General features: G+C 45.8%; 1 protein-coding gene and 1 long non-coding RNA gene across 4 annotated transcripts in view; one reads left to right on the forward strand and one right to left on the reverse strand.

Annotated features, from left to right (window-relative positions):
• The window catches only part of PLEKHA2 (pleckstrin homology domain containing A2), a 74,773-nt gene that overhangs the window by 51,199 nt on the left and 4,008 nt on the right, over window positions 1-19,566 (reverse strand). Inside the window, exons 1-2 of one of the 3 annotated variants that reach the window (XM_036118929.2) lie at window positions 7,855-7,994; window positions 7,412-7,506 (exon numbers count right to left, since the gene is read on the reverse strand). The exons of 1 other annotated variant lie outside the window; for it this stretch is intronic. The gene's annotated coding sequence lies outside the window, so the exon portion shown is untranslated. Of the gene's footprint in view, window positions 1-7,411; window positions 7,507-7,854; window positions 7,995-19,566 lie in introns of those variants that run through there. One more of the 3 variants, XM_036118930.2, reaches the window with a different exon arrangement.
• On the forward strand, window positions 8,007-14,266 carry LOC144381411 (uncharacterized). The gene is made up of 2 exons (XR_013446620.1): window positions 8,007-8,091; window positions 13,600-14,266. It is a non-coding gene; the product is annotated as an uncharacterized LOC144381411 (long non-coding RNA).

The following is a 19,566-nucleotide window of genomic DNA, read 5'->3' on the forward strand; positions in this document are numbered from 1 at the left end:
CTGCTTCATCTTCCTTCCTGGATCTTGTAAAATGCAATTCAAATTACGTGCACACACAGTAATGCGTTCGTTCTCTCTCTCTCTCTCTCTCTCACACACACACACATGCTCATCAAACCAAACCAAAACATGGCCTCACATAATCTAAATAACTGAGGAATGTATTTTAATGAAGAGTAAAATAGAAAAGAGCAAAGTTTTTTTTTTTAAGATTTTATTTATTTACTTGACAGAGAGAGACACAGCGAGAGAGGGAACACAAGCAGGGGGAGGGGGAGAGGGAGAAGCAGGCCTCCCACGGAGCAGGGAGCCCGATGTGGGGCTCGATCCCAGGACCCTGGGATCATGACCCAAGCCGAAGGCAGACACCCAATGACTGAGCCACCCAGGTGCCCCAGAAAAGAGGAAAGCTTTATGAGTCAAATTTCTTCAGTGTATAGGTTCCTAAGTATGTACTGTGCTTGAAAATATGTTAAATATTTAATTTATGGTAAAAAGGGAGACTTTGAGCAAAAAGTGAGTTTGCACTGAGTTACCGACTGATCAGCAGCAGAAAATGGGTTAAATGTCAATTAAATGAAGATTCCCAGCCAATATTTGCCAGTTGACCAGATGAAGCTCATGAGAAGAGTTAAGGGCTTCCCACCTTAGAATGAGGTGAAAGGCACTGGGAGACATCTGTCCAAAATACCTACTTGACTACCATTTCAGTGTCTTAGGTTCCATTATTGGAGAAGATTTAAGCCAAGAAAAAAAATAATAAAACTGTCCCCTAGGAACTGAGGCAATTGACAACTTCATCAGGCTGATTAATACAAAAGAGACAGCTGGGACCAAAACCCAAAGGAAAAAAGAACATGCACCAATGGGAGACAGAGGCACTAGAGGGTCAAGAATATAAAGAGAAGATTGTTGCTTGAAACAAATATCTACTTGAAAAGATGTCTTAGGATTCTTATACACCCAGGACAGGAGCATGAACCTTTGTGGAAAGCAATTTGGCAATAGGTAACAAGAGAGCTAAAAATGTTCATACCCTTTGACCCAGTAATTCTACTTCTAGGATTCCATCCAAGTAAATAAACTAAGATGCAAATAAAGATTAAAATTTTTAAAAAGGAAACTCCATTAGAATTCATAATAACAAGTTGGAAATGTCCTGAATGTCTCAATGATTAGGGGATAATTAAATAAATTACGGGACATTTACATAAGGAAATATTACACAATCATTAAAAAACCATGTTTTCGGGGCGCCTGGGTGGCTCAGTCGTTAGGCGTCTGCCTTCAGCTCAGGTCATGATCCCAGAGTACTGGGATCGAGTCCCGCATCGGGCTCCCTGCTCTGCGGGAAGCCTGCCTCTCCCTCTCCCGCTCCCCCTGCTTGTGTTCCCTCTCTCACTGTGTCTCTCTCTGTCAAAAAATAAATAAAAAATCTTTAAAAAGTAAAATAAAATAAAAAACTATGTTTTCAGAGAATTTTAAATGAATTAGGGAGAAACTCATATCATAAGTTTTTTAAAGATACAATATGACTTACAATATGATCTCAATCCCCTAAATATTATTTTTGTATTTCTATATTTGGATAGAAAAAGACTGACATATAGACACCAAAATATTGACTATGGGTTATGGGTAAATTTTATTTACTTCTGTATATTTTCCAAATTTTCCAAATGTTCTACAGGGAATGTGTGTTCTTTTATTCAGCAGGTGGGGAAAGCTATTTAACTGCACACACACCCTGACCCCAGTGTATAAATTTTGAAGCTGAGAATAAATTTGTCAAGTCTCCAGAGTCCACAAACAAGCAAAACCTTGCCTCAATTATAGCTCTCCTGGGACTATTTGGTGTTTCAGAGTCTTTTTTTTTTTTTTAAGTAAGCTCTACGTCCAACATGGGGCTTGAACTCACAACCCCGACATCAAGAGTTGCATGCTCCACCGACCGAGCCAGCCAGGTGCCCCAAAGTCTTAAACCTAAAAAGACACCATCCCACCCATCACAAATGCCCAAGAGCCAGGTACCTACCCAGAGGGCTTTGGCACTCTCCAATCTGGTTGAGTCTGGGTTTCTTATTTCTTATTGCAACATCCTCTTAGACAGGCTCATTCTTTCCCCTGCAGGGGTGCTTCCTTACTCTCTAGTCTTCATAAGAGGAGCCCCTGTCCTTGAGGCCAACTCAATATTCACACCCATGTCTATCACTATATTCCTCTATTGCTATAGCACCTAAGCCACACCATGCCCGGTGCTCTGGGAAAATGAAGCAGGAACCCTGACCAAGACCCCCAGTGGAATTTTCCTTCTTGAAACTTTGGAGACGGGGCTGGCATTTTTTAAATAAATGGCTGAATAGATGAATGAAGAGATGGATAAATAGATTTTTTTCTTAAAGAAAAGCTTTAGAGTTATTACATCATTAAAGCTATAGTCTGCTCTATTGGATGTCTTTTTTTTTTTTTTTTAAGGTTTCATTTTTAAAGTCATCTTTACACCCAACGTGGGGGTCAAACTCACAGCCTCGAGATCAAAAGTCACACACTCCACCGAATGAACCAGCCAGGCACCCCTTGGATATCTTATTTTTAAGATCGCTAGTGTAGTTTGGAGATAAAGGAAAAAACAGAGTGAAATAAGGGAGATTCATCTGCTTGACCATTTGACACTTTTGAGGTAAATAAAAAGGGAAGTGATGACAGAGATAAAGCCTTAAATGGTATTGGCCCCATTATGAAACCATCCACTGTAGCCTCTGATGGTTCAAGTATGAAAAAAACATTAATTCATTTTTAACATTTGGAGATTTTTCTTTCATGTTACTTTGCATTGGCAGGACAGGGAATTTCAGGGATTTTGCTCCAGAAAAAGTCAGGAACGTGTTTCTCGACATGTGGTGGGATGTGTAGTAACCCATCTCCTGTCCTGTTACCCTGCTAGGGTGGAAGCTGGAGAGAGCAGGGTCCTTGGTGAGTGAGAGGGATCCCAACAGGAAACTGCTAAACTTTGACAGGAGAAAGTTTATCGGGAAATGACATCAGAGGTCTCAGAGGGCTGTAATACAGCGGACAGGAACCGGGGTGTGGAGCTACTGCTAGAATATGCACGGGCCATGTGAGCCGACTTCACCTATGTTCAAATCTGCAGCATACGTAAGTGTGTAGTGTGGAGTTTCAACCATGCCAACGGCCCAGTAAAAACCACAAGACCCAGGCATAGCTATTTCAAAACACATCCTTGGGAATGGACCGAAGATTATAACTTAGAAAGTGCAGGAGCGTCTATCTCCTCCTGTTAAACTATCACTGCATTCTGAAAGTGTCATAAGAACACATTCCAAGTAGTCTTAAGGCAGGAGAATAATGTGAGAGAGAACTTGTTCCCAGCGGAAGTGCAGAGTTAGGAATGCAAACATCTACAGCAACGGGGAAGTTAAGAAAAGGTGCCCCCGTGCCACAGAACAGCCCAAACCCCACCGGACTCTAGAACTTGGAGGGGAGGGCAAAAGACACTCAAGAAGGAATTTTTAAGGGGACACATTTCAGGAAACGGGCTGGAGAAACTGAACACTGATCCACCGCAATAAAGATGCCAAAAGCAACAAAAATATTTTAAACAGTCATGACCTCTCTTAACAGAGGCTTCATCTATGGTCACAGAAAATGTGGTAGTTGGAGTCAGTAGGAGACAAAGGCCTTCCCATGGCTCAAGGCTCCACCAGAGATCACAAGCACAGGTGAGCAGCCTCACCCGGTTTATCAGTTAGCCTATAAACACTGAGATCTCCAACTTTCAGAATTGTGGCAGTCCCCCCAGTTGGGAGACACAATGAATTCAGTTTCACTGCAGGGCTCCCAAGCAGGAATCCAGAGCAATAATCTTCATTTAAAACTTGACCCACTGAACCATGGGCTGCAGAAAACTGAAAAGATAACATCATGGTTTCTCTTATCTACTTTTGCAAAGTGCTGGGGGAAACTGTAAGTGGCCTAAGTGTGTCTGTCTAAGGAGGAGGCCCATGGGGGAGAGGGAGGGGAGGGGCTGGGTGTGGCAAAGAGGATGTGCAGGTGACAGCGACCAGCGTGAGTGCATTTGTCGAAACTCTTGCAAGAAGAGGACCATAGAAAGGGCGTGCTGATTTCAGTTACCCACCGATGTGGGAGAGTGAAGTGAGAGAGCACGTGTTTTAGAGCCAGACTCCACTGAACTCTTCTGGGCGTTTCCTCATTTGCAAAATGGAGAGAATCACTTTACCTACTTCAAAGGGGGCTGCAAGGATGAAATGAAACAGTGTGTGAAAAGTGCTTAACAGGAGCTCTGGTGAAGAGGAAACACGGGGTAAACGTTGTTTCGACGTGTGCGCGCGCGCGCTCGTGTGAAGCACCTAGCAAGTCGTCTGTGAGTATCCTTACCACCGCAAAGCTGCTTACTGCGGGGCAGGCAGCTGCACGGCCGTCTCTACCCCTCCAGTAGCAATGAGCACATGTCAAAAAGCAAAGGCTGGGAGGCTGGGATCCCTCACAAGGAAAGGCATAAACTTCCCTTACTCTTCCCTCTACTCCAAGAACCATCATATTTTACATCTCTGAAATTCTCCAGGAGATTTAAAAAAAAAAATCCAAGAGATCCCCGGACTCCATGTTGGCCGGGCTATCCTGAAAGTGAACAGAAGCCAGGCACGCAGGTCAGGCTCCAGGGGAGGGAGTCCGGGACTGCCTCCGGCTCTGCCCACGGGAGCGTCCCCACGCGGGAGAGCCCCTTTGCAAGTGGCTGGCCAACTGGAAGTCCTAGCTGATGGCACAGCGAATCCCGGCCTTTGCGCTTTAACTATAGTGCTTCTCAAGAGTGTTAAGGACAAGCGGACCTAGCGTCCCACCCTCTTTATCTCAGCCGCCAGCCTCTGAGGGCAGAAAGGCACCCCACAGGCCCAAAGCTGAGAGCCTTTGGCCCCGCACTGGGCAGTGTCAGGAGCTCCGGCCTCAGCAGCGCTGCGACCTCCACGGTGAAAGAGTTCAATTCAGCTTTCAGTCCTCTGCGGAAAGGAGATAAATTATAAAGCCTAAAAGGTTGGATGGGCTTAAAAGCAGGGGCCAGGGGATGGGAAAGCAGAGCAACCCAAGATTCGGAACAAAGGTCAATGGAGTCTTCCAGTTATAGTCCCACTGCACCAACCACAGGCCTCCTAAGAACAGGAAGGAAGGGACCCCATCCCTCCCACCTCTCAGCCGCCCTATCTCCCCACCCTGTCCAATTCCCTGGCTCAGTGATGGGCTTATACTGGGCAGGGCTAGGATTCTTCTCTCCCCATAGGCTGTCACACTATAATATTTGCTCTGCTTCCTTCCTTTCCAAAGCCTAACAGATTAGATTGCAGGAGTCCTATCCAGCTCACTAAGACAGATGGAAAACTGAAAGTAAGGCAACCCAAACTGCTCAGGGTAGAAAGACAGAGGAGGCGGGGCAGTCCAATGTGCCAGCACCCAGACCCTCTTTTCCAAGCCCTCTGTCCACCTGCCTCATGAAGAAGACGGGAAATCAGGGAAGTGCCACTTGATGCACACCGTGAAGACCGTGCTCCTGCTGTTTGGGGCTTCGTAGCATTCCAGCACTTTGAGGAAACACCCAGCAAGCAAGCAGGAGAGCTGGTTGTTCGGGAGGATTTGACTGATAGAGCTAATGCTTCTGCCTTCCCGCTTTTGCAGAATTTCTCCATAGGTAGACACCAACCAAAACCTGCATGTCTTCAGGGTTTATTTCAACCTTAGTAAAATACAGATCCCAATACGGTTCAGCTCACCAGCATGACAAGATGGGGCATGCAGGCCCTACTTCATTTTACAGAAGAGAGAAGAAAGCACCAACAAGAGGGAAAAGAAGGGCTTGCAAACTCTCTACCCAGGAGTAGGTGGTTTGCAAATCAGTACCTAGGTGATCACCCTCACCTGTGAGGTGAGCAAGGCTCCCATCATCAACTAGCTGAAATACCACCAGGGGCGCCACAGACACTTTGTAGAAAGTGGGGCTTACCAAAAAAGGCTCACCAAAAAGGTCTAAAGGCAACATCCAGAGGAAATCCTCATGCACCAGCGCAGTGAACCAATTTCTACAGGCTTGGGGTACCGCCCCACTGCTCTTTTCCCTTCCATCGGGACAGGTGCAAACAATTCATGTACCTGCAGCCATTCATTCATTCATTCATTCATTCAACAAACACCTGCCTAGCACCTAGGAGACGTCCTACATCACGCTGGCCATAGGGTCTAGACTTCAAGGTAGACTTTTGCTATGGCAAAAGTCATTGCGTTCCGGCGCACACATGGAGAAGACAAATACCTGAAAGGATGATGCTTTCCAAAAAGCTTCCCCTGGTTTCTCAAAGCACGCCGGATCTCTATTTTAGCAGTCCACTTTGTGTTGGAGGCACTCGTGGACCGCCTGTGACTGCCATCGGACTCCCTGAAGACAGAGGCTGGCCTTCCTTGGACACTGCCTTTCACATCCTTGTTATCCATTACACGTCAACTGAATGCAACCGTGGAACAGAAAACAAGCCCTTCTATTCTTTCCAGACCTTTGGTTTCACTGTTTCTGAAGGCTGTGCCACCAAAGAAAAAGGATGAAGCTCCAGAAAGGAGGAGAAAGGGGACTGACTTAGATATATTAAGAACATGAGTACAATTTTGGAACTTCAGCCCAAGTGCAACCACCTCTCGGCGGGCTGAGGTGCCTCCAAGGGCCACAGCTGGAGGCCTGGTAGAGGCTTTTCCCCCTCCCTCTTTTCTGCTGCTCACGCTCCTCTGGAAAACCCCATTTGGAGTCCTAAAGAAAGAAAAGAGGAGGAGCAGGAGAAGGAGTTAGAAGGGGAACATTCAGCTAGAACCCAAACTCACCAAGAAGGAAGGAAACCTTAGGCGAAAGGCTTGGGGGGGGGCGGCCTGGGGGAGGAGATGTGTGAGGCCCAAGTGGAGGTGGCCCCGCCGCGCCTCCTCTATGGAGGTGCCTGTACACTTCTCCTTCCTGCACGGCCTCTTCTGCCCCTTTCCTCCTCCCTTTTTTGTTTTGTTTTGTGTTAATTTATTTTTTGGTTTTTTGTTATTTTGATGAAGTAACAGTCTTCAGGACTCGAGCAGAAAAGGGAAGCGTGTAAGGTGAGGAAGAAGTTGGTGAGAGCGAGAGACAGCTCTCTCAAGGCTGCTTTCCCAATCTGGCACCGAACCTGCGTTGTAGGACAGTTTTCCTTCAAGGCACCCCCCACAGCCTGGAGTTCCAGAAGCCCGAGGGTCCGCGCTGGACCCAGGGGAAAGGAACGGATCTCCCTAGGGGAGCACTGTAGGCCTGTCACGTAATAAGGTAACAGGGAAGAGAAAAACGAGGCTCCATGGCCCAATCCGAGCCCAAGGGACTTGCCTGGGACGCTCTCCGCTCTCCTCCCCTACCCGCAGCCCGGGCAGTCGTTGCGAGGCCGGTGCTCCCGCGCCAGAACCCGCAGAGAAGTTTCGCCGCTGCAAACGTGAGAAAATGCAGCTCAGCAGAACACCCGCCCCCCCTTCCCGCGGCCCCACCCCCGCAGCCCGACCCCTGGCGGTGACGACCTTGGCCGCCCCGGACGCTCCAGAAGATTGGAGGAGGGGCTGCCCTCCGGGATTTCCCGGGGGCTCCAGGAGGCGCCCAGGGGCTGCGGCGACCTTTCCCTTCGCCGTCAGGCACCAGGGCAGGCGCACCCGGCCCCGCCCGCGCGCCCTGGGCGCCCCCGCCCGGGCTCCCCTGCTCCCCCTGCTCCCCAGCCTCGCCTGCCCCCGCGCGCCCCTCTGCGCCTCTCTGCGCCCCGACCCGCAGGGCGCCCCACTTACCCCGCCGTGCGGCGGCCGGGGCTCGGGCAGGGTGGGTCACATCGGGGTGGGACGCGCCTCTCGGGCCGGCCGGGCCGTAGCTCTCGGGGGATTTCTTTATCTCGCTGCCAAACTCTCGGGGCCTCTCGCTCCTCTCGCTCTTCTCCCCCTCACCCCCACCCCTCCTTCTCTCTTGTCTCTCGGCTCTTTTTTCCGGGTTAATTACGTTTCGCATTAAAGCAAAACCCAGCCCCGGATGTGAGTACAATGCTCCGCCGAGCCCGCCGGGGGAGGAGAGGGGTGCCGGGGCGCCGCGGGGTGGGAGGGGGCGCGGCCGGGCGCCGCGGTCTGCGCGGAGGAGGCGGGGGCGGGGCGCCCGGGAGGCTGCCCTGGTGGCGGCGGGCCAGGCGCGGCCCGGGACCACCTCGCCGGCGTCGGCGGCCGCGCAGGTGGGACCCGGGCCGCCGAGACTGCCGCGCGGAGGAGGCCTGCCTCCGACGCCGAGCCCCGGGCAGCAGGTGTCCGCAGCCGGAAGGGGGCCCGGGGCTGAGGGCGTCCTGGAACGAGGGAGGCCAGTCGGAGCGCGGGCTCCCTCTTGAACCCCATTTCTGCTTCCCAGAGCCCCACCGAGCGACTTCAGCCGGGCCTCCCTCGGATCGTGAGCCCTTAGCCTTTCTAGGGCCGCAGGGTGAAAGTTTAGGGTTGGGGTCTGAAGAAGGAACGATTCTCAGGGGTTGTCGTGAATGTGCCAGAAGAGCCCACTGGCGCCGGACGTTTTAACGAGGGGTATAGGGACTTTCTCAGTGTGACGTAAAGACGCCTTTCCTGCCCTCGGAGCGGGAGGGTGCGCTGGAAAAAAATGGGAAACAGACAAGCATACATTAAGTAAATAATGCCAAGGGGGACCTAAGAAAATCGCTGCGTGCCGGGGCAGCCCCTGCATGATCTCCTTTGATCCACACAGCAACCGTACGGGTATCAATCCCGTTCACGATGAGGAAACCGAGACTCAGAGACGTTAAGTAATTTGCCCTGGGTCCCACAGTTAATCAATGGCAGGTCTGTCGGGTTCTGACGCCGGCCTCCCACGTGGGGAGATAATTTAAATATACATATCAGGCACAAAACCTCGGAAACAGGGACGCACAGTGGATTCACCCGTGGGATGGAGGACGGAGAGATAGAGGCTGGGTCTAGGGATTCTGACGCAGATGCGTTGAGGCTTTGAGGGAGAGGAGGACAAAGGAAGACCCTTGAGGCTCTAGGACAGGGACTGGCTGTGCGGGAGTGATGGAAAGGCTGGTCCACATCCCACTATTGTAGGGGAAAGGCACGCTAAAAAGTCTCCAGGACCTGAGGCAACATAGCCTGGGAGTCTGGGACCTTGCGCACGGAGGGGGGCAGCAGGACGACACACTGTGCACAGCACACACCCCGAAAGCACCAGTGATGAAACCACACAAGTTTCCTCTTCCATTTTGATTGCCAAAGCAAAACTGAGCCACCAGTTCTCTCAGGTGTGAAACAAAGGCTCTTTGCTCTACAACAATTTGCTTCGAATGAGGAAGGAAAGGGGGACACAGGAAAAAAAATTTTTTTCCTCTGAAATAAATACATCAACGTCAGTTTTTTTCTGCTCCTGAAGATTTTTGCCACTTAAAAGTTTCAGGCGACGTAGCATGTTAAGGAGCGTGTTCTCTGGAACCAGATGGACTGGGTTTGAATCCCAGCTCTGCCACTCATTAGCTTTGATCTCTGCCCAAATGACAGCATTTCTGTGCCTCAGTTTCTATCTGGGTCGTTATGAAAAGTAAATGAGTTAACATCTGTAGTGTTTAGATTATTGTGGAACATGAAGTAGGTGTTATGTAAATGTGTTTTAATTTAAAAATTAGATTATGGCTTTCATCGTGAAAAGGAACAAAATTCCACCCAGCTCCAAACAAATCTGACTGGAACTGACAGTTTCCAGTATGAGCAATGAGGTAAAAGTCTCAGATTTCATGGTATGGTTCAGATTAAAACCCATAAAACTCTACTCCCCATGGGGCCTGCCTGAGTCACTCACTCACAGAGCCACAAATATTTTCTGAGCACTACTGTATTGGATGCCTGGGAAGCAAAGGGAGCCAAAGGCCTTGGGTCCATTAGGAGGATACAAGTGTCACTAGAAGGTTGAGGCAGCCTTGTATCCCTCTTGGAAGTGCTGTGAAAATAGCCCAGAGAATGAGTATAGCCAGCCTTTAGAGGAACAAGACATCTGGAGGGAGAGGTGGAGGGGAGCTTATATCAAAAAGGAGATGGACTTTGAAATGGGCCTGAAAAAAATGGGTACAATTTTACTGGAGGGGGGCAAGAACATTTTGGGCTAGGAAGAGAGTCATCAGTGCACTTTGGGTGATGCTCATATTTCACTGGGAGCCCCATTTACCACCACATTTGCCCCTGGCCAGGACCTGGCTCCAGTTAGACTACAGTTTCTGCCCTGATTCCATTCCCTTATCCCTAGACTTCTGGGTGCTTCCTCAGAGTGGACTCCCCCCATCCCCTCCTGTAGTGGGCACCACAGAGCAGGTGTCAGTTGAGTCTGCTCCCTGCTGTGTAGCCCCTTTGCTACCTCTTGACCTGGACATTTTGAAAATACTTCCATTACCAGATTTTATGCATTCATTTTTTTCAGTGCAATAAATAGCCTCGATGTCTGAAAATGTAACCGCCTGTGGGGAAACGAATGTCAAAAAAAGGGCCTTTTAGGGAGCCCGGGTGGCTCAGTTAGTTGAGCATCCAACTCTTGATTTCGGCTCAGGTCATGATCTCAGGGTCGTGGGATCAAGTTCCACATCGGCTCCGCTCTCAGCAGGAAGTTTTCTTGAGATTCTCTCTCTCCCTCTGCCCCTCCTCCCCGTGCTCCCTCGTGAATGTTCTCTCTCTCTCAAATAAATAAATAGATCTTTTTTAAAAAAGGGGAGAGCCTGGGGTGCCTGGGTGGCTCAGTCATTGAGCGTCTGCCTTCGGCTCAGGTCATGATCCCAGCGTCCTGGGATCGAGCCCCACATCAGGCTCCCTGCTCCGCGGGAAGCCTGCTTCTCCCTCTCCCACTCCCCCTGCTTGTGTTCCTGCTCTCGCTCTCTCTCTGTCAAATAAATAAATAAAATCTTTTAAAAAAAAAGGGGGGGAGAGCCTTTCACATCACCTATTTCAGTCCCCTCACTGTGTCTGCAAGATGACGTTCAACAATTTGCTCAAGGTTTTCCAGCTAATTAGAGGAAGATTTGGTTCTAGAACCCAGGATTGACTTCCCCCAGAATCTTCTATTGGTATAGGAACCTTTCTGTGAAGACGGAGACTTCTGGCCCAGAACCCAAGAATCTAAACAGTAGCCTATACTCTAGCCATTTATTTATGCACTTTCTATTTATTTTCAATATTAATGGCTGGGTAACTAGATGGCCTAATAACCTTCGGTGGGGAGCCAGCGCACCCTCTGGGCAAGTGCATTATTCTCTGTCCTTAAAGATACCCATTATAGGGGCGCCTGGGTGGCTCAGCCGTTAAGCGTCTCCCTTTGGCTCAGGTCATGATCCCAGGGTCCTGGGATCGAGCCCCGCATCGGGCTCCCTGCTTGGTGGGAAGCCTGCTTCTCCCTCTCCCACTCCCCCTGCTTGTGTTCCCTCTCTCGCTGTGTCTGTCAAATAAATAAAATCTTTAAAAAAAAAAAAAGATACCCATTATATAAGGTAAAGGCGGCAGCCAGGGCCCATTAGTTCCACTGGGGAAAGTGTGAGACTCAAGAGCTCATTGGTTGATCCTGGTTCAGGCCAGTTAATTTCGCACAGAGAGAATTTTCTCCAAGGCCATTGCACCTCTAATGGTAGCTGGTCATTTCATATAGTTACTGTCGGTTTCCATAGCAAAGTACCATCCATTTCCAGAAAGATTGCTCAAACTACTGTTGTTCTCTTTACTCCTATTCATTCAACAAACAATTATGTGAACCTATTACCATTTTCCTCCCACCAGGTATCTTGCATTTACTTATTATCCAGGTACTTGCTAAATGCTAATTGTTTGACATGAATTATCTCACTTAAGTCTCAACTGGGAGCAAGATACTATTATGTTCTCATGGATAATATGACGAAGGCATACAGACTAGGTACAAACCGGTGCAGCCTGATGCCAGAACCTGCCCTCTTAACCACTGAGTTTGTGAAGGATACAGAACAACATAACACAAGCCTCCTTCCCATCCACATTTGCAATAACTGTCATCATTTAGAATCTCCGTTTCATCTCACCTGGCAATTTCATGTCCAAGGATATGTGCTCCAGAAAGTCACCCGGAGACACATACAGTATATATGGAGTATGTGTATGTGTGCACATATGTAACGTATACATACGGAATATATACACACATACTCACTACAGTGTTGTTCATAATGTCACAAATTGGAAATCACCCTCACGCTCATCAGCCCAGCATTGAATAGGTAAATACGGGTACTTCCATACGTTCCTATGCCATGCAACTGTTAGAAAAGAATGACATATCTCTCTTTATACAAAATATGAAAAATACTAAATATTTTAAGTTGAAAAAAGGCACAGAGCTGTCTGTATAGTATAACGCTATTTCTGTAAATAAAAATTATACACGTTTCTTACATGAAAAAAGAGTAGAAGACTACATTCCAAACTGTCCACAGTTCTCTTAGGGTGGGGAAGGAGGGGTTATACGGTGTATCTCACTTTCTGAAAGATGTATTTCTGTAATGTTTAATCTTTTGCAATAAGCATGCCTACATCTGGTTGTCAAAAAACAATAATGGTAAATTTTTAATTAAAAAAAATTTTTAAAGCTCTATTCGAAAGCATATTGCAGCCCTCAAAGAGCTCATCCTTGAGTCTGGGAGGGAATATAACATATACAGAAATATGGAGAGAATATACAGGGAGACAGTATAACATATATAAAGATAACTATCGTGAAAGCCAGAAACTCATATACACAGATTGATGAACAGAGATACGATTTTGTGGGAAAATCAAACCAGCTCGGGTTGAGAGGTGCGGGAGAAAATGTGTAAAAGAGATGGCACTTTGGGAGGACCTTGCAGGAAAGGTAAGATATAGAAGGTGGAGAGGGGGTGAGAACAGGTGGCCTCCCGATAAAGACCACATCAAGGACAAAGCATAGAGGCAGGAATGCATGGGATCCCTTCAGGGAAGTGTGGCCTGTCCAGTTCAGTTGGAGCCCGGGAGGGTAGATGAAGGATTGTCATGGGGAACAAAATGGGAAAGAAAGGTCGCTGGAGGGTCTTTACTGCTAAGCTAATGAGTTGTATTCATTATTTTAGGCTCCAAGAGCCCCTGAAGGTTTTTGAGCAAGGAAGTGACACAATTCACAGTGATTGCATAGGGACTGCTTGGTAACTGGACTCTAGCACCAAGTTCTTAGGATTTGCCTCCTGAATCATTAATTCGCTGCATAGCCATGGACCAGTTATTTTACTTCTCTGTGTTTCCATAAAATGGGGAAGGTGGTGATAACAGATAACCTATCTCATACCATTGTCATTGAGATTGAGTGAGTTAATGTTTTCAAGGCACATGGGAAGTGCTGAGATTGTTAAACATAAAAAAAAACAAACAGCATGATACCTTTGGATTAAGATCTTTGCATTTCGTTTTGAAACTTTTATTACAAAGAGCTAACATTACATGGTAAATTATTAACTATTCCTTCTTTTCCAACTTTCACAGGATTAGAGATTATTAATCTCCTTTTACAGATGGAAGAACTTAGGTTTTAAGGAGAGAGATACAATCTCAGCATCACATGGCCAGGCATGAGATGAACCTGAATCCTCGTTCAGTGACCCTGCCCAACACCCAAGGTTATCTCTTAGCTCAAACTCTCAGAACCTGGAAAATAGGAAAAATGGGGAGTGGAAGAGAACTGGCAATTTCTGTTTATACGATGGGGGAAACAGCAGTAAGGGACCGTAATAAGGTAAAATCAAAAAAGATAAAACTTTGGTGGAACATTTGAAAGTTTGTATATAGAATCAAACTTGTAAAGTATGAATATATATATATATATATGCTGGATGATGCCCCCCAACCAAAAAATCATATATTGAAGACCTAACAATGTGACTGCGTTTGGAGGCTTCTAGGAGGTAATTAAGGTTAAATGAGGTCCTACGGTGAGGCCCAAGTCCGATAGGATTGATCGCCTTATAAGAAGAGGAAGAGATCTTTCCCTCTCTCCGTGTGCACCAAGGAAAGGCCACGTGAATGCCCAGCAAGAAGGTGGCCACCTGCATGCAAGCCAGGAGGAGAGCTGTCCCGAGAACCTGACATGCAAACTGATGTCGGACTCCAGCCTCCAGAACTGTGAGAAAATAAATCTCTGTTGTTTAAGACACCCAGTCTGTAGTATTTTTTATACACATATGTACACATACATATATACATGCATTGCATACATACACATACCAAAAAATTATTTCCTAGTAACAAAGTTTGGAAAATTTGCTATACAGCTAAATCTGACACGAATAAACGTCAAAACTGAGTGCACATCCTGTCCCCAGAAATAACAGTCTGCTGGCCAAATGCACCATTCCTATTGATTCATGCTGATGGCATTGTTTTTCCGTCAGTTTGAATAAGTGCAGTTCACTGCTTGGATTCCTGCATCCCCAGTGATGCCCTGTGATTATATGGGAAGGACTGGGCCTGCGGAATCGGCGAGAGAGAATGAATGGATACCTTAGCTTTGAATCCATGACCATATTTTAGCACTATAGTTAACTTTGGAGCTGCTTAGACTAGTTACATAATTCATTTCCTCAGCAATGAGCCTGCGGGGTGGGGGAGGGCGCTGCTATTAGGAAGTACTTGTGGGTGAATATAGTCAAAGTCATTAACTGCAATAAACTCTGTCCATTTTACTCCAAGAGATGCCTGTGGTAGTCAGTGAAGTAGGCTGACTTTTATATCAGTGGTTCTTAACCCAAGCTGATTTTTTTTTTAAAGATTTTATTTATTTGACAGAGACACAGCGAGAGAGAGAACACAAGCAGGGGGAGTGGGGGAGGGAGAATCAGGCCCCTGATGAGCAGGGAGCCCGATGAGGGGCTCGATCCCAGGACCGTGGGATCATGACCTGAGCTGAAGGCAGACGCTTAACCGACTGAGCCACCCAGGCGCCCCAACCCAAGCTGATTATTACAAAACAACCAAAAAGCACAAAGGATATTTGGACATAGATGTATGTCCTTCCATTATTTTGTTAATAGGAAATATACACACAGTACAAAGATCAAAAAGTGCAAAAGAATAAGATTGAACAAGTATTTCTTCTACTCATGTGCCCCAAACACTGCTCTCCATGTGCCCCAAACACTGCTCTCCCCCGCAAGAGATAATCAATGTGTGTGTGTGTGTGTGTTTAATAATAAAAACATTCAGTTTTGCGAGGATATGCTTAAAAATGTTGCCTGTAGCTATCTGAGTTAGGTTTACAGGTGATTCTTTAAAATTTTTATATTTCTGAATTTTCCAAGTATTCTTTAATAAGCCCATAGTATTTTGTGATTAGAAAAAAAGGTAGTTTTAAAAAGTAAATAGATTTTAGGGGCGCCTGGGTGGCTCAGTCGTTGAGCGTCTGCTTTCGGCTTGGGTCATGATCCCAGGGTCCTGGGATCGAGCCCTGCATCAGGCTCCCTGCTCAGCGGGAAGCCTGCTTCTCCCTCTCCCACTCCCCCTGCTTGTGTTCCCTCTCTCGCTGTCTCTCTCTCTGTCAAAAAAAAAAAAAATCTTAAAAAAAAAAAAAGTAAATAGATTTTAATTTGAAAGTACCTCAGAGAGCTCATAGCTGCTTTGTGATTTAAAAAATAAAACAAAACATAGAACTAACTTTAACCACAAATTGTCAGTCGGTGAATATATTTTTCCAAAAAATTTGGGTGCCTGGGTGGCTCAGTTGGTTAAGTGACTGCCTTCGGCTCAGGTCACGATCCTGGAGTCCCCGGATCGAGTCCCGCATCGGGCTCTCTGCTCGGCGGGGAGTCTGCTCCTCCTTCTGACCCTCCCCACTCTCATGCTCTCTCTCTCTATCTCATTCTCTCTGTCAAATAAATAAGTAAAATCTTTAAAAAAAAAATTTTAGCCTATTTGTATCCATTCAAGTTAAAATTCCTGCCACTGGAAAAGATATACAGAACCTGATTACCAACATGAACCCTGAGATCTAGTGACACTCATTATGACTCATTGGAAACAGGTAATTAGCTCAGGAATCTTCTTTCAAATTTCATCATAATTTGTATGATGACTCCACATGTCTATCAAACTATATTAAAATTAAGTGTAGCACTAGACTGGAGAATTAAGCCTAGTCCAGGCTAACGTCTTTATTTAGTAATTAAACAATAACGACCTAAATTTATCCTTACACCTAATCCTTAATGATGCTCTGAATGTTCTAATTGGATAAATAGCCACATGCACCCTCCAGCATCTGATGTCAAAAGATGTCACAGTCTGGCTTGCTGAAAAGACATATAGGGATTGTGACACTGATCTGGAGGTCACTCTTTTGGCAACTTGAATCTCTGGAATGGAATTCCAAACACAGAAGGCAAGAGGGAAAGGCCCACCGAGTAGCCAAAGTCCTTCATTAAGGAGAGCCTTTCTTAGCCTTGCTTACTGATTCTGATTGAATATCTAATATCCAAAGTCCAGTTATGTGGTTTCCTTGTCCTCACAAGATTAGAAACAGCTGGGGAATGGAGATGCTATTAGAGATGGAGGAGGGGCGGGATGGAGGAGGAAATTATTTTATTCGGTTCATTCCTACGTCTGTAAATGGATTAGCTGACAACAAAGGAGGGGAAAGAAAAGAATTCCCAGAGGTTATATGTGCTCAAGACAATCTTTGTCATTTCTGGTGATGACCTTGGGGTAGGAGAAAGCGGTTGAACAGTGATGGGTGCCTTTATTTTGGGTAGGAAGTTCCATGTGGTTTTGCGGGTAGGAGTGGTGGCCTGTGGGGAGGAGACCACCTCCGAGGGCGGTAATAAGAGAAGACAGGACTCACTTATACTCTTTTACCTTTTTAAAATATTATATCATGTGGGGGCGCCTGGGTGTCTCAGTTGGTTAAGCGGCTGCCTTCGGCCCAGGTCATGATTCCAGGGTCCTGGGATCGAGCCCCACGTTGGGCTCCCTGCTGAGCAGAGAGCCTGCTTCTCCCTCTCCCTCTACCTGCTGCTCCCCCTGCTTGTACTCTCTCTCTCTCTAATAAAAAAAAATTAAAAATCTTAAAAAAAAATTATATCATGTGCATTATGTATCTTTTGTTTAGTAATAAAAATTTAAAAACAATATTTAATGCCCATACAAAAGATTTTACAAATAAAAAGTTGGTGAAAATAAAATTGTAGAAATTAAAAATACTGAAGACCTGAAACCATAAAACTCCTAGAAGAAAACATAATAGGTAAGCTCCTTGGCACCACTCTTGGCAATGACGCTTTTAGATTTGACTCCAACCAAAAGCAAAGATAAGCAAATGGGACTACATCAAACTAAAAATCTTCTGCACAGCAAAGGAAACCATCAACAAAATGAAAAGGCAACCTACTGAAAGTGAGAACATATTTGCTAATCATATATTTGATAAAGAGCTAATATCCAAAATATATAAAGAACTCACACAACTCGGTAGCAACACCAAAAATCTGATTAAAAATTAGACAGTTTTCAAAAAAAGACATACAAATAGCCAAGAGGTATATGAAAATATGCTCAACATCATTCATCAGTAGAGAAATGCAAATCAAAACAATGAGAAATCACCTCACACCTGTCAGAATGGCTAGTATCAAAAAGACAAAAGATAACAATTGTTAGCAAGGATGTGGGCAAAGGGAAACTTTGTGCACTGTTAGTGGGAATGTAAATTGGGGCAGCCACTATGAAAAATAGTATGGAGTTTCCTCAAAAAATTAAAAATAGAACTACTATATGATCCAGCAATTCCACTTCTGGGTATATAGCCAAGGGAAGCAAAATCACTACCTCAAAGAGTTATCTGCATGAGCTATTCCATAAGAAAATATAATGTATGTATACACACACACACACACACACACACACATATATACACACAGAATATTACTCAGACATAAAAAAGAAGGAAATCCTGACATTCGTGACAACATGAATGGATCTCGGGGGCATTATGCTAAGTGAAGTAAGTCAGAGAGAAAGACAAATACTGTATGATCTTATTGATATGTGGAATCTAAAACCAAACAACATAGAAACAGAAAACAGATCGGTGGTTGCCAGAGGCAGAGTAAGAGGGGTGAGCAGGAAATGGGTGAAGGTGGTCAAAAGGTACAAACTTCCAGTTACAAAATAACTAAGTTCTGGGAATATAATGTATAGCATGGTGACTACAGCTAACAACACTGTATAAATATTTAAAAGTTGCCAGAAGAGATCTTAAAAGTTCTCATCACAGAAAATGATTTATAGCTATGTGAGGAGATGGATGTTAACTAAATTTATTGTGGTGACTATTTTGCAATATATATTGATTTGATCATTATATTGATCAATTTATTTGATCATTATATTGTACTTTAAATTTTTTATTTTGGGGGGTGCCTGGGTGGCTCAGTCGTTAAGCGTCTGCTTTCGGCTCAGGTCATGATCTCAGGGCCCTGGGATCGAGCCCCACATCGGGCTCCCTGCTCAGCGGGAAGCCTGCTTCTCCCTCTCCCACTCCCCCTGCTTGTGTTCCCTCTCTTGCTGTGTCTCTCTCTGTCAAATAAATAAATAAAACCTTCAAAAAAAGAAAAAATAAATAAATTTTTTATTTTTATTTTTTTAGAGAGAGAGAGCACGCATGCCTGCAAGCAGGGTATGGGGGGAGGGGCACCGGGAGAGGAGGAGAATCTCAAGCAGACTCCCCACTGAGCCTGGGGCCCAGTGCAGCGCTCCATCCCAGGACCCTGAGATCATGACCTGAGCCAAAATCAAGAATCAGACAAGCACTTAACCCACGGAGACACCCAAGCACCCCTATATTGTACACTTTAAACTAATACAATGTTATATGTCAATTATGTCTCAATAAAAATGGAAAAAATACAAAAAAGATACAAAAGATACAAAAAATTGTACACAATGAGATATCACTACACACCTATCAGAATGGCTAAAATAAAAAATAGCCACAATGTCATATGCTGGTGAGGAGGAAGAGAAACTGGATCATGATACATTGCTGGTGGGAATGTAAAATGTTACAGCTCTTCTAGAAAACAGTTTGACAGTTTCTTTAAAATGTAAACATGGGACTATCATATGATCCAGTAATTGCACTCCTGGGCATTCATCCTAGAGAGACAAGACATGAGGGGCACCTGGGTGCAGCTCAGTCAGTTAAGCATCTACCTTCTGCTCAGGTCATGATCTCGGGGTCCTGGGATCAAGCCCCGCATAGGGATCCCTGCTCAGCAGGGAGTCTGCTCCTCCCTCTCCCTCTGCCCCTGCCGCCCACTCTGCTCTCGTTCTCTCTCTCTCAAATAAATAAATAAAATCTTCAATTAAAAAAAAAAAGAAATGAAGACGTGATCACACAAAAACCTGTACATGAATGATTATAGCCCCTTTATTGATAATAGCCAAAAATGAAACAACCCAGAT

Source organism: Halichoerus grypus, chromosome 3 (assembly GCF_964656455.1).
Source record: "Halichoerus grypus chromosome 3, mHalGry1.hap1.1, whole genome shotgun sequence".
Lineage (NCBI taxonomy): Eukaryota > Metazoa > Chordata > Mammalia > Carnivora > Phocidae > Halichoerus > Halichoerus grypus.